The sequence below is a fragment of the Rhinolophus sinicus genome, chromosome 8 (assembly GCF_057876585.1).
Source record: "Rhinolophus sinicus isolate RSI-liver-muscle chromosome 8, RSI-T2T, whole genome shotgun sequence".
NCBI classification, from domain to species: domain Eukaryota; kingdom Metazoa; phylum Chordata; class Mammalia; order Chiroptera; family Rhinolophidae; genus Rhinolophus; species Rhinolophus sinicus.
This window is the reverse complement of record NC_142508.1, coordinates 80,063,504-80,078,442: the sequence shown is the minus strand read 5'-3', so window position 1 is coordinate 80,078,442 and position 14,939 is coordinate 80,063,504. Positions and strand designations below refer to the sequence as shown.

The 14,939-nt window shown below is 55.8% G+C and overlaps 2 long non-coding RNA genes across 3 annotated transcripts in view; one reads left to right on the top strand and one right to left on the bottom strand.

Moving 5' to 3' along the window:
* LOC141567531 (uncharacterized) overlaps positions 1–14,939 on the top strand; it is a 49,793-nt gene that overhangs the window by 20,148 nt on the left and 14,706 nt on the right. For both annotated transcript variants that reach the window (XR_012490232.2, XR_016022117.1), the window contains exon 2: positions 12,041–12,212. This is a non-coding gene — a long non-coding RNA (uncharacterized LOC141567531). The remainder of the gene's footprint in view (positions 1–12,040; positions 12,213–14,939) is intronic.
* Positions 10,766–14,939, bottom strand: part of LOC141567529 (uncharacterized) — a 264,987-nt gene continuing 260,813 nt past the window's right edge. The window contains exon 8 of the long non-coding RNA XR_012490227.2: positions 10,766–12,210. This is a non-coding gene — a long non-coding RNA (uncharacterized LOC141567529). The remainder of the gene's footprint in view (positions 12,211–14,939) is intronic.

The window sequence follows — 14,939 nt, the reverse complement described above, 5'->3', positions numbered from 1 at the left end:
AGAGGCATCCACCCAGGCAGCCTGGAACAGGCTTTGAAAACTCATGTTTAAAATGTATTCACTCAAATCCCTTCCATGTCTTCTCTGCCAAACCTCAGCCCAGATGGCCACTTTGTCTCGTTGTTTGTAGACTCGGACATAATCACCCTACTGCCTGTCCACGCTGCCAGATCCCCGGCACCCCACAAAGATGGGTGTGTCTCGGATGCCTGAGTGTCTGCCTGGAAGTCTGCAAGGCCCTGGGAGCGGTGCTGTACGGCCTTAGATGGGCTCCCCTGTGCTCCCAGCTCCCGTCCTCACTCCTCCGGCCTGTGCAGAACTTACCTTCTGGATCTTGCCCTTTGTGGCTGCCCTTCTCTTTGTTCTAGAACATTCCATCAGGAGTCACGTTGGGCCCTGCCAGCAGACACAGAAGGTGCATACTGCCCGAAAGCCCAGCCCGATGCCAGCCACGCAGGAGCTCACCCAGCCCTGCCGACCAGACTTTGTCTTAGAAAACAGTGATGGGATGTATTGTGTGAATGAAGTATCCATGGAATGAGGCTGGAAAGGCTCAGTTGGAGCATTGATTTGAGAGCCCAGCGCTTGCCATGTGGTGACTGGAGTGAGTCCTCTGAGGTCCTGACAGCAGTGACCAGGCTGCTGCCACTAGCCTAACTCTGGCTCCTGTAGCCCCCTGGGAGGCAAGTCAGACGGGGTGCGTACCTGCCACACACTTGAGCCCCCGAGTCGGTACCAGGAAAGAGAGGCCTTACTGTAAGCACAGCAGTGCTTCGGGAAGCCAGCTACGGTGTCCAGCGGCTCCTGACAGAATCAGGGCCTGGATTTGAGTCACATCCCCAGGGGCTCAGGGACACCTGCCCATCCCCGGGGCGGAGGTGTGCCCTCCAGACCCCTTGGGTAGCCTGGCTCCTGTGGCCGTGGACCCAGACACTCAGCAGAGCTGCTGAGAAAGTCATGGCCGGCCCCGAGAGAGGGGCTCGTTTTGGCGGCCACGTTGTCCTGCAGCCGGCTGGCACTCAGGTGCTCCTTCCTTCCTCTCTCCTGGCAGATCGCCCCTGGAGGTGTTCACAGCTGGTGAGCAGCTGCCACCCCTCTGCCTTTCCCGAGCACTTCTGGCCCCAGAGCTGAGTCTAACTCAAACTAGGAATCAGCCACATTTGTCTCTGACCTTCCCGAGCACCCCTTCCCCCCAGCCTATAACTCCTGTTCTGATTCCCGAAAGAATATGGCACCAATTAGAGCCCTGTGTGGGGAGCTTCAGGGGGACATTGGGTGCTGTTGTCAAGGTGAGGGTGGTTTGCAAACCCAGCAGTGGATGCCTGTCTGTACCACCCCCTGCAGCAAACCACATGATATCCCCACTGTCTTCCAGCCCAAACTCCCCCGCTTCTCATCGCAGCTCTTACCTGGTCCAGCTCATGGATCCAAACTACCCAGTAAGTCACCACGCAGCAGGCCTGAGGGAGGCGTGGGGGTCCCGTGTGTGCTGAGACGTTGGACCTAGCAGGCTGAAGCTCACGGCCGGCCCAAGGGAGACTCGGGCCAGGTCGCGTCACAGCTAAACCAGCAGCGCTACACAACTTACTTTCAGAAGTTATATAAATTCTGTTCCAAATACAGTCAGCAGTTTGCTGCTTCCTCACCTCTGCACGTGGAGGCTGCCGAATCAATTGTTTTTGATTCCCTGGAGTTTACATTGTACTCTAGTGACCCTTTGTTTAGGGCAATGTGTGCAAATGGGTCTCACAGTCCCTTGGAAGCAATCTTCCAGCAGCCCTGCGTCAAATGGCAGAACACTAAAGCCCCATCCATGACTCTTTCCAGCCTCGTGGCCTCAGTTTCCCCGCCTGTGAAATGGGGGTTGCTCCCGTGAATTAGCATTATAGAGACTACTGTTTAAATTCAACTGAGAGAACTCTGAAGGCAAAGAGGGATACAGTAGACTTCTCCCCCACCCTCATCCTGCCCAGGTAGTTAGGTATTTATTTACGTGTTTCTGCATTATTTATGTAAGCGCTGAATTGAAGACTGACACTTACATGTGGATATTTTTGTTCCTTTCAGTGGTCCAGAATTTAACATCTTTGTGTTCAAATATCTGCAGGAGCCAAAAGGAAATGTAAATAGTGTAGCCACCAGGCTAGTAAAATGGGGAGCAGTGGGGTGTGGGTAGAATTGGAGGCCCCGGCCCAGACATTCATTTTTTTTTTTTTTTTTAACACTAGAGACTGGATTTAGCAAGGGGGCCTGTCGTTGTGATGGCACCTACACAGGGAATGTAGGGACCTCTGCCATGGCCTGTGCTTTGCTTACCCTTCCGGTTTGTTTCTGCTTTTGTTATGGGGCCCTCAAAGGACCAGGAAGTCTGAGGAGGTAGAGAAAACATCCAGCCGTGCCCTCTGCCCAGGTGTCAGGAAGAATTCTGGAACCCAGAATCAAAGAGCGTCAGAGGTTTGGTTCTTGCGGAAGTCTGTGCAGAGGGGCTTGGTGAGACCCACGGAAATCTGGGTTAAAATGTTCTCCTTGGAGGTGAGCCTGGTTCTCGCCCATTTGGTCTTTTGACTTTGTGACATGAATTGGCTTTGTCATTTTCTTCTCTGGCTGACCCTGGAGCCCCAGGGGACACACAAACAGCAGGGATGGGTCTGGGCCAAAGCCCTGACCACCCCCAGGGTCTGCCCACGGGCGGGGGCCTCTCGCCAGCCTTGCTGTCCTGCTCTCACTGCTGCAAGAGCAGCGGCCAACGCCACGTTCTTTTCTCTGTTATATTCACCTTCCCTGGGGACCAAATCTCGTAGGTTTTTCTCCAGCTCTGCCCTACCCGACGCTTCCCTCGGAGTCTGTGCCCTGCCTGTCCCTGGTCCTCGTCCAGACGGGGTGTGGATAGGTCCACACAAGCAAAGGGCAGTGGAGAAGGGCTGGGGACCCAGGCATGACCAGGAGCACAGCCGCTTGTTTTCTGTAGGACAGCTCTCTTCTCGCAGCCTGGCCCCTGCCTGAGCAGGGACGCGTCAGTGCCAGGACCAGGTCCCCTGCCATCAGCTCCATCCACAATACCCCAGGCGAGTCCTCTGGTCGGCCCCCTGGCTCAGTGCTCATCTGTGGAGCACCCAGGATCCCAAGGCTGGTGAGACCGCCCCATCGGGGCTGTGACCCTAACGGTGGGGTCCCCCTGAGGCACACAGCTGGAGGCAGCGTCTTCCAGGAGGGGTTCAGACGATGAATTAGTGTCCGTCCACCTGGCCGACATCCAGCTGTGCCCCCGCCCCGTCCCAGAAGAGCAAGAACTGCGGGGGTGGGGGGGGCTCCAAATGGGCCAGATTTCTTAAGTGTCCTCCATCCCAAGGCCAGGCGCTGCCTACACGATGCCAGGCCTCCCGTCACAAATGGCATGTGTCACAGAGGATCCGTGACGCCTCACGCTGGCCAGTGGAACGAGTGCATCTGACCTCCACACAGCGTCCCACAGCCTGTGAGGGGCGCACGTCGTCACAGATGAGGGTGAAGAAACAGCCCCGGCTGATGAAGTGGCCTTCGGACAGAGACCACGGCACCAGGAGGAGAGCTGGGGTTGAGCTACGAGAAGGATTTAATCCAGGAGGTTTTGAAGAAATAAAGAGAAGCAGAGAGGAGGCCTAGTAGCGGGCAGGATGTCCTCGGCAAAGGGACAGGGGCAGAAATAAGGTACCAGGCAGGGCGAGGGTCTGAGCCAGCTAGTTAGGGGGTGCTTGGGCGTCAGCAGGAGACCAGGTAGCATCCTATAATATTATATGCTCGCACACACACAGAGCAGGTAAGCAGACATCACCTTAGCGTGGCAGCCAGATCCCAGTCGTGCAGAAGCTGCCTTCACCCTGAGGATACAGCCTCTGAACCCCATCCTTTTCCACTGCACCCTCATTTCCAGCAATGTCAGACGCCTGCTTACCACGAAGCAAGGGTGGCTGTCTGAGTGAGACACGCTCAGCCTGCCAGAAAGGCTGCCTCATGGGAAAGAGAAAACAAAGCCCAAGCCTTACAAATAGAGCTGTCCACTGATAGGATTCTCTTCTGCCGCTGTGACCAAATATTTAGTCACAGGGGAAATGGCTGATCGGACACACTGCCGGCAAGGTCGGGAGGTACTGGGCAAGCAAGCAGTGGGGAGGCCCCCAGGCGTGCGCTCCCCTCACCCCCAGACCTTCGAGAGCCCTTAGGGGGAGGCCCATCAGTAACCACAAAGCAGGCTTCGCTTTTATTATGCGGGGAAGCAGCCTGGCCCTGAAATCTGCTGCTTGCACAGACAACATTCATTCATTCAGACACAAATGAGATCAATTCTTAGCCGGCTCACAGGTCAATAGGATTTTGGGCAGCCGCAGAGTTCTAGAGATTACATTATTTTAAAGACTGCAGAGTTAAACACAAGCAGTCTAAAGTAGGGGAATTATTCGCTGTCACACGGGTGCCCCTCCCCCGCGCAGAGCCGCTGTGCCTGTCTGCTTGGAGGGCTCCTTGCATTTAATCCCCAGCTGTCCCCTTCCCAGACACCACAGGGCTCTTTTGTGATCTGCTGGGTCTGGTGTCCTCAGCTGCCCCTCTTCTTCTCCATCCCAGAGCCTGGCACACACACGGGCACCTTGAAACCCAAAGGAAGAGTAGGGGAAGGAAGGAGGCCACATATCCCAAAGGGGGAGCCCGTGGGGAGTAGGCTTTACCTACCTGCCATTCTCACTTGGAACAGAAAGGGCAGCGGAGCCCAGCAGCTTCCGACCCAACCCTCTGAGCCCAGGGCCCGTCCCTCCAGGACACGGGCGCTGCCTCAGCAAAGACCTTCGTGCGCCCTCCCCCTTGCAGCTGCCTCTGGCTGACCCTGCCTCCCCGTCCTGCCTTCTGTGCCGTCCGCGGGGCAAGCACCAGGGGCAGGCGCAGGGGGCAGCGGGGTCTCCGCCCACCGTGTCGAATTGGGCTGCTTGTTCTGAAGCTGGTGCCAAGCCCCAGATCTGACTGCACACCAAAGAGCCGATGTCACATTGCAAGTCATTTTGGGAGGAGTGACAGGAAGTCACTGTGGATGAGGCTACTTTGGAGCGAAGCAAGTGACATTGCAGAGCGATTAATAACTGTTTCCCCAGAGGCATGCAGGGTGGGGGCGTAGGGGGCAGAAATTCTTTCACTGCTTTTCCTTTGTGTGGGCATCGGACTGGAACCTCTGGGCACCTTCTCCAGCCGGCGTGTCCTGCCGACCTATTAAGTCGCACATTGATCATTAGCCAAGCTCATCCTCTGCCCTGAACTTAATGTCATTAGTTATCTTTTCCCTTCCCTGTTAGAACACTCTGTGAGGGTTTGCTGAGAAGGCAAGAGAGCGTGAGCCCTGCCCCCAGCTGTCCCCCACTGGAACTTTCCTTGGAATGGCAGACAGTCGTCAGAATGTCCTGCTCGAGTCCCAATGGAAGTCATTTCTCCTGGATTCTCAGGAACTGTCCCTATGACCATCAGGGGCCCTCTGGTTTCATAACAATGAGCAGGGAACCCCATCTCTGGGCCTCACTGCCTACAGACACACCCAGAAAATGCCACTAGATGCCCAGAGGCAGTGGGACCCCCGGCTGGCCTGACAGTCATACGGCTCATGCCCAGCCCCAAGGGTCCCTGCTGCCACCTGCCGGATGTGGAAGCCCACCTGGGCCTCGTGGCCTGCACGTGTTTGTCACCTGGCCCCCTGCCTCCCGTCCTGCGCCCTCTCCCCAGACACCGCAGCCCCGAGTGCAGGGACTGTTTTGTTTATCTTGGTACCCACATCGCCTACCCAAAGGTGTGACATCTGCAGTCGCTGGGTAAATGTTTCTAAATGAGTGGATATATTAATGAAGAAGCAAAATCAGGTGACTGAAAGCAATACCCAAAGGAACCGCTCGCGTAGACTCAGGGGCAGCAAGGACAGACAGCGGGGAGATCAGAAGTGGGAGTCGGCGGGGGTGTCCGCGCGCCCCGCTTGTCCAGCTGTGGTTCGTGCCCTCAGTCAGGCTTTGCTTCCTGTGGCAGATGTCTGAGGACCTTCCGGTCGTACCTTTAAGACACAGTTGAGTGGCTGTGATACTCCAGGCCCTGTGCCAGGTGTGGGTGTGAAGTGACAAGATGACAACAACAAAGAGCCCATTCCCTCTCCTCAGCGGGTCCCCACCTGGGGGTGTGTGGGAGGGCACTGGCATAAACTCGCTGCACCCACACCCACCGCTCTCTGGGTCCGCGCTCGAGAACAGAAACTAAGGTTGGGAGAACAATCGTGTTGAGTTTGAAGAGGGAAGGGTGCTGACAGAGAGGGGTTGATGGAGCCAGCACCCTCACGGCCTGGAGGACCAGGTGGGAGGGGTGGATGGAGCCGGCACCCTCACGGCCTGGAGGACCGGGGTGTGGGGGTGTGTGTGTGGGGGGGGTTCTGTCACAGCAGGTGGCCCCCAGCCACTGCCGTCCTTCCTGGAGGTATAGTAAGCATGGAGTCCACATGTCCACCAGGTGACGCTATAGGACAATGTATTGTTTCAGCACCGCGACCTTGCGTCCAGGATTCCTACAATGGACGGGTGCCAGGGGGTGCAAACTCCTTCAGACAAGCCAGGGCGGCCAATTGCTAGTCTTAGTCGTAGCTGAAAGGGCCTGGACTCGAGGTCCAGACAGTTTCAGTTGCAGTTTGGCTCTTGTCTGTTTCTTTCAGCAGCTGTCTTATCCCCTCCCCCTCCCTGGGACAAAGGTCCTTCCAGGGGAAAGGAGAGGGTCGAACCGAAATGGTGCCTAAGCGTTTCCAGACGCAGATCCTGCCATGACGCTGCGGCCCATGGCGGGTGGAGGACAGGGACCACTAATCTGAGTTTGCAGACACCGTCTGTGCCTGAGGAGAGACGTGTGGCCTTGGGTTCAACAGCTCAACCTGTGGTTCCAGAAGGGTCTGGAGAACCTGTGACTTCGGCCCCTTCCCCTCACCCGGTTCAGCCTCACCTTCTCTTCCCCCTCATCCTGCTCCTCCCCACATGAGTGACGTGGGAGCGCCCTGCTCAGGGCCCGGGGCCTGGACCTTGGATCCAGGCTTTGCCAAGGACTTGCTGTGGGACCCGCAGGTCAGTGGCCCCGGGGAGGCCTCCAGCTCCCCTGTGAGAGAGGCAGGAGTAAGAGCCCGAATCCCGTCTGGAAGCCTCGGGTTATGCTGTCCCCCCAGGAAGCCACCGAGAGTCCATTCCAGAGTGGACTTCCTGCTCCCAGCTGCCGTCCTGCAGCTGCTGCAAAGCTTAAGCCAGAGTGTTCTGGGGAGAAGAAGAACCCCAGTTTGAAAGGAGTTAATGGAGAGAAGAGACTATGAACTTTGGAGAGTTTTCCCCTCCACCCATCCCCTAGCAAGCTGGCCACCAGTCACACGGCCACCTGACTGAAAAATGTCCTTTGGATGACAGGCTGTTTAATCTCATTTACAAAACAGAATTAACTCATGGTGGGAATACCCAGAGCCAGTTTCAAAGGGACATTTTGACAAAAGTGTTTGTTCCCTACTGTGGGGCATGGCGGGCAGACAGCTGCTTGGCACGGCCATCGGAGCTAGAAGGCTGTCCTCTGCCACGTCAGGCAGGGGCCTCTGCCCGGCTCCCAGGGCGCAGACACATCAGCCCATCTCTGAGCTCTCACAGGTCCTGTGAGGCCTGAGTGGTCAGGGGAGAAGAGGGGAAATGCTTGGCACACGGGACGTGCACGTGGAAGAGATGAAGGAAGGCTCGAGGACGGTGCCCTGCGGAAAGCTGCCGGCCCTTTGCTCTTTGCGGGCACTGGTCATTCCACACTTCTGGGGCTGCCGCAGACCAAACACCTCGCAGGAAGCTGGCACTGGTGAGATGAGTGAACAAGCTGCCTCCATGGGGTCACAGACCCAAGGACGCTTTCTTTTGCAAGTGGTTGAAACCAAGTTCACACTGATGTGGGGAGATGGGGGGAATAAAGCAAAAACAAGCCTGCACAGAGCTGCCAGCTCCCAGGGTCTGATTGCAGCACCCACAGATTTGGGTGTTCCAAGTGCCAAGAATTTGTCCCCACTGCCCCACTCTGGTCCCTGGAAGTTGGCTCTGTGTTCGGCAGGCTTTCCCCCATTACACCAGCTTAGCCACATCTCCCGCCAAAAACGAGCTTCCAGTTCCTAAAATACGCCGAAGTCTGGAGACCCACCCTCTTTGGGCCATTTGTGTCACATGCCCACCTGGGAATGAAACGCTGTGGCCATCAAGTGGACTGAGCATGGCCAGCTCTGAGTGACATGTGTTTTGGTGAAGTGGGGGGTCATTTCCATCCAAACTACAGGGACTGAGACTGGAGGAGACAAGATTTCCCGATTTCCCAAAATACAGTGAACGTGCCCCAAACAGCGGGTGAATGGACTCTCAACGTGCAAACCAGGAGGGCTGAGCTGCACCTGCTCAGATAAGGGGCAGCAAATGGGGAAGGACTTACTCTGGGGGGGGGGGAATGGGGAGTAGGAAACGGGTTCAGAGGCCAAAAGGCACAGGGGTGCTTGCGTCACAATGGGAGTTGAGCACAGATTCAGCGCATTGAGGGAGGATACAGGTGACACTGGACAAAGTCCCAGACAAGCACCCCAACCCAGGGCGTGGCCGCCACCCACGCGGCTGCAGGTTCTTGGCTGGAGGTGTCACGCATTTTGTCTCAGTTCAAGCATCGCAATAACCCCAGGAGGAAGCTCTGATTTTGTGGGCCTGGGAGGGCTTGTGAAGGGGCCTTTCCGGCACGTTCCCTGCTGGGGCTGATAGGAGGCATAACAGATGCTTTGAGTCCTAGGAAGGCATGTGAGCCGCGAGCCAGATGGGCTGAATGTGCAGCCTTTGTATTTGGGGGGGTCATTTGGGGGCTCAACCTCAAATGTAAATGCAGTGTGACATAACTGTTGGGCCCAGCCACACTGTGGGAACTCAGTGCCCTGCCCCTAATCGCAGGGAACAAGCCGTATGTCTGAGAAGACTTCCGGCCCCTAAGCCTGCAAAATGCTATGCGCTGTGCTCAGACATGGATGCGAAGGGGGCCGGCGGCCAACTTGCTTAGTGTAAAATCACAAGGTCATTTGTTTTATACCAGTGTGACTTTGACAGGCAACCAGTAAGCACATCACTGGCCTGACCTGGGCTGGGCTGCACCACGGCCACAGACTGCCCTTAACAGGTGCCCCTGTGGCGTGTGCCCTGCAGGCTCCCCTGCTGTTCCTTTGAGACCCTAAGGGAGGCCCCCTGAGAGGGTGTGCCTGCTGCGTAGGTTGCAGGCTTTGCAGGAGAGTCACGGGGTGAGGGGAGGCCGGGAGGTGGGCTGGGGAGCTGAAGCCATGTCCACGAGGCAGGCACTGCGCTGCTCCCAACTGTTCCGTATTAGGAATAAGCCCCCAGCTGTGCCTCATTCCGGGTCTCCCAGCCTCCGAAGCACACAGTGGTCTCCAGCTGTCTCTGAGGGCGCCCACGTTGTATCAGTCTCAGGAGGAGCCAGAAGAGCCAGCAAATCATGCTCCTGGTGACCTCGGGGGATCCAGAGTCCCTCTTACTTAACTGGAATTGGTATTTCTCTCATATCACCTGGTTTTTTTGCACCATTATTATTTGAAATTCACATTTATGTTGTGCTTATGCTCTGTGACCTCCAGTGGAATGGCAGCAAACCTGCATGCTTTGTTTACCTTGGTGTCTCCAGAGAATAAGGCAGGTTCTGGAACACTGTCGTATACTCACTATGTTGTGGGGGGGGGGGCGGGGGGAGCGTGTCTGAAGGCTGTGCACCAACAGTCTTGTCTGTGCCCTAAGACTATGGGTGATTTACTTACCTACATTCTCTGATGGTCTACAACAATGAGCATGTATTAGGTATTACTTATGTAGGGACTCAGAAAACACCACTGGAAGAAAAAGTGCCATTCAGAGAGGGGAACCACACAGGGCACTGAGTGCACTGAGCAAGAAGGAGGGGTCCTTAGAATCCAGGCAGACTGTCCTCAGCAGAGACCCGGAGACAGGGAGCCATTCACGCAACCACACAGCTAATCAGAGGCAGAGCTGAGATGCCAGCCAGGCTCATGGACCCAGAGCCGCTGTGCCCCTTCCACATGGAGCCCTGGCGGGCTTAAACCCTGGATCCAAAGAAAGGTGGGAGTCCTCTGTCTGAGGACAACAGAGAGAGAGGCACAAGCCTGGGAGCTCTGACCCACACCTGGAATCCTGGATTCACAGGCCAGGTCTGGGCCCCGGGTGTCACTGACTTCCCACTGAAACAGCAGCCATGGCAGACAGGCTCTCCGCAGGGATCACCGCCTGTGTTCTCTGGTCTGACTCCCAACAGCCGGAATCTGCTCTTTTCCTGATGACTTACTCTCACTGCCAGGACCGTATCAGGTTCAAAGCGAGAGGTGGGTGGCTAGGAGCAGCCCAGAAATGACTGCCCGGTTGGTGGATGGAAACCTCAGCTCCCTTGCCCCCCCGGGGGGGGTGGAACTCCGAGTACGTGCTCCACAGCCTCCCCCTCTCCCAGTGGATTCAATCCCCGCTGCCTGCTGTGGACCCTGCTCCAAAACACACCTGTGCCGACCACCTTCCCTGCCCTGTCTAAACCTCCAGCTAAATCTCCTGCACTCAAATCCTTGTCTTACGTTCTCTTTGTGTGTGTGTGTGTGGGGGGGAGAATCTAAGCCAAGACCAGCCCCTAAGTGTGTCCCTTCTGTTCTCTGGTTTCTATTCAAATCATAAGGAAAATGTGAGTCAGCCCAGCAGACATTTATTGAGCATTTGGCATCTGTCAGTCACTTTATCAAATGCAGAACGAGGCATAAAAGACAAAAATGGGATGTGGTTGCCGCTCTCGGGAAAACTGGAGTCTGGGCCTACGGGGAGACGAGGAGACGTTACAGGGCACCACTGACGTCCCTTACTGATTAGCTTGCATTGTGCATTTATTGGGTATTGAACTGGGCACCAGAGGCTCAGACATGAATCACGAGACCCCAGATCTCACTCAGGTCCCAGAGGATGTGAGAATTATGCTCACAAAGTGAATGTCAGAGGGTTTGGGGAAAGGCCACACCCGTGGGAGCCCAGAGACGGCCCGATGGGTTTCTGGTGGTATGTGGTAGGGGTACCGAGAACTGTGATTCCTTTTTTCCCCTTTGATGTTATTTCTTTGCTACATGATTGAAGGTAAATCTTTACAATATCTCTGCAAAGGCCTCCACGGGCCTGGGAACGTAGCCCAGCGTGGTTATGCAGCTTCCTGGAAAACTCATGCACACGGCTCAATTTCACATGATTAAAAAGGAGGATTAATGAGATCATATACCTGAAATGCAAGTTATCTGTGTGTGTAAATCCTGGGAGTAATGCTCAGTGTCACTTGTAACGCAGTCATTCACGTGCTCCGAGTCCTCCCATTGCTCAGCGTTCATCCGTGCTTGTACTTTCTTTGAAATTTCCGCCCCCCTTTCGCATCCCAGTTTGGAACAAGCAGACTCATTTTACGACCCTGTCTTGGTAGGAGATGGCCTCTTGCCCACGCACCCAAGCTGGCCTCAGGTAGGAAATCTGCCCAAAGCTCGTGGCTTGCATGACCTGTGCTGAGCCTGGGAACCAGCCTCGCCAGAAGGTCACTCCCGCCAGCTGCCGTCCCTGCCCTGCACCTGGGGCCATAACTACCTCCAGACTGACTTGGCCGTTACTGCTTTTCTGGCCGCTCTGAACAAAAAGCCCCTGAGGAGACATGGCTCCCCCCAGAGGGGCTGGTGCCTTGTCTCCCAGCAAGAGAACGTGTATAAACTCTATTCAGTCCACCACAGCTCGATGCCTCGTGCTTGTACAGGGCGACGTCAGCAGCCAGTGTCCAGGCTCTGGAAGCTGTGTGACAGTGACGGCGATTCACTGGGACCAAGTGGCAAATGTTCTGAACACGTGATGCCTCCTTGTGTAAAGTGTCTTATCCTGGTAGTTTTGTGTGTGGGCATCGCCTTGCATTGTTGTATTCTTGCGTTTTTAACCAACAGGTTTTTACGGGGCATCTGTTATGCCGTCAGCTCTGGTAACTTGTGTGAAGACGTTTGCAGGAGGTGTTTACAGGAGGACGTTGTAATAATCGGCAGGAAGCCCATGTGATGTCCCTGGCCTCTGTCTCCCTCCTCCTGCCTTGACGTGACTTGTTAAGCAGCTGCGTCGTCTGTGAGTACACAAAGAAAAGGGTTGTGCTGTCTCGTCCCTACACCCCGTTTTTAGCCCAGGACCAGACACAGCCCACGCCCGGACGTAATGGCTGAATGGACAGGGAGAACACTGGGTGGGCTGGGTCAGGGGCAGTCCAGCCGGCCCAGCAGCTGTGGGTTGGTGGCCCCAGACACTCCCTGTCCCCTCCCTCTGTACTCCACGGGGCCCCAACCTGTTAGCTAAGCCTCAGGGTCATGGCCCGCCCCAGAATCCTTCACAGGAGGAAGCATGCCCTTGTATCATCCTCTCCTTTCAAAATCAGCTCCATTCAAGTCAGCAGTGTGTGTCAGCCGTAAGAAATTGGGCAGAAATGCTTATCACTCAGAGCTGTTTTTCAGACTAAAGGCCACATCCAAATAACATTCACCGTCAGAGCTGGCAGAGCTCACTGTCAAAGCAGCCGTCTCTGCCGGCGCTTCTGGGCCCTCACCATGCCAGACCGAGGCCATACCATACGCTTGTGCTGCCCAAAGGCCTGGGAAAGCCCTTTGTGTGTCCCTACTGTGTGCCAGGCACTGCTCCAGGGGCCCTTGGCAAGTATCCCAGGCCCTTCTCGCAGGCCTGGCAGAGATTTGTCACATGCTCTCATTCTCGTTTCCAGAGGGGACAGCCCACAGCTCTTCTAACTGAAACAACCTAACCATCATTAAGTCTCCCACGAGCCCAGCGTGGTGGGCCTGGCACTCAGCCCTGCATCACCCTGTTTAGGGCCACATAAGGGTCAGGCCAGAGGCCACTCGGCGCACGGCTGAAGAAGGCGCTCACTTTCAGGATCCTTCCGTTTCCCATCCTACGCATTCCCCTCGTCTCCTCCCCTTAGTGCCTTCCCTTCCATGTAAAACAATCCTGCAGGCGAAGATATTTGCTCATTATCTCTTGATGCGGAAGTGAGTTCCAGAGAGGTGCCTTACAATCCCCAAGGGGCATAAAGAAAGCAAACCCTAGGGTTGGACCCCCCAGTCCTGTGATGCAACCACCAGAGAGCCCAGGGTTGGGCTGCTGACCCCTGCAGGGCCCCTGCTGTCCGGCATGGAGGTCGGGTGTCTGGGCGCTGCCCACCTCACCCGGGGGGCCTGCAGGTCTGAAGTGGAGCTGCTCTCCTGGCACGAGACCCTCCAGGCTCCGCCTCAGTCAGCCTGCTGTGGCCTTCAGGCAGCCTTCCCTGAAGGGTGACAGGTAGAAACAGGCACATGGGAGGCAGCAGTGCTTCCTTCCAGGGGCCACGGGCTTGGGCCCTCCCGGCAGACAGGAGCCATTAGCTGTTGACCCGCAGACAGCTTTGTTTCCGACGCCAGCATCTAAGTGACTTGCTGATGGCGTTAGACACGTTACATAATAGCTGCACTGCAGTTTTCCCATCCGGAAAACGGGAGTAAAGTGATGCCGGTGGCCCGTTACGATTGTGTGAGTTAATACACTGCAAGGGCTTGCAAGCATGCCTGGCGCTCCGTCATTTCTTCCCAAGTCCAACTCTTATTACTTGGCTAATAGACATATTTGCCCCACACGGTGTTAAAATACGAATTAATGATCAATATTTACAAACCAAAGGAGTTCGTGTAATAGTATAGATTTCCAGCTTTTCATGAAAAATCAGATGCTTTGACAACGCTGGGTTTCTATGTCCAAATGGTCAGCAGCTGACACCTGCTGCCGGGAGCACCCCTCCTGGATGCCACGCGTCCTGGCAAGGCCTCTTTGCTCACCGGGACCACTCACCTGGCCTCACACAGGCACCATCTGACTTGGTGTGTGCTCGCTGGGCACTGGCCTAGGAACTGGCAAGACAGTCCCTCCTTCTGAAGCGAAGCAACAGGAGGAAAAGCAGGTTAGGAGTCTGGAGAGCGTGACCCCACTTGAGGGGCCAGGGACGAGAGGGGCTGCTGTGGGCTGAGGCTGGGATGGAGGCCCTCTGGGGGCGGGGGGGCCTGATGGTGGGAGCCACAGGGCTCAGCCTGAAGGGACTATTGTCAGCCTGAAGGGAGTGGTCTCCCTCCGACGGCCCCCACCTGCGACCTTACAGGACCTGAAACTAACCAGAGTACATGGACACGCTTTCCGGTCATCTCCAAAGGACAGGCCCTGCAGGGAACACCGAAAGGAAGCCCAGGGCCTCGCCTGTCCAGACCAGTGAAATGCAAGGTCCCCCTCACAGCCTCAGGGCTCTGCCAGCCTGCCCTGCCCACCTGCTAGCTCCTTCTAAGCTAAACCGTCCCCTCCCCACACTGTCCCTGAACCCCGCTTCCTACCACGTCACTTTGATTCATTTCCTTGGTGGATCTTATCACTCTCAGGAACTCTTCATCTGCTGGCTTCCTCCCCTCAGCACACTGCCGCTCCCCAGACAGGGAACTTGGTGCCCTGTTCACCTCTGGTGGCCCTGTCTGTGCTTAGAAGACTGGACACATAGTAGGTGTGCAATAAACAGGGTCACGTGCCTAGAAAAACCTTCTGCACAGGGAAGGGGCTCAGTAGCTGTGTACTAGATGCATGAACCAATTGAAAGAGTTTCACTTGAGAGGCAGACATGCATCCAGCCAGCGAATGTACGGAATTACATGCCACAAGAAAAGTGCAGATAAGGGTGGGAGTCATTTGTTCAATCTGAGAGAACAGAGACTTCCTGGATAAAATGTGGGCAGGAGGGAAATCAACAGAGGAAAGGCAGCAAAGTAAACCTCCTTG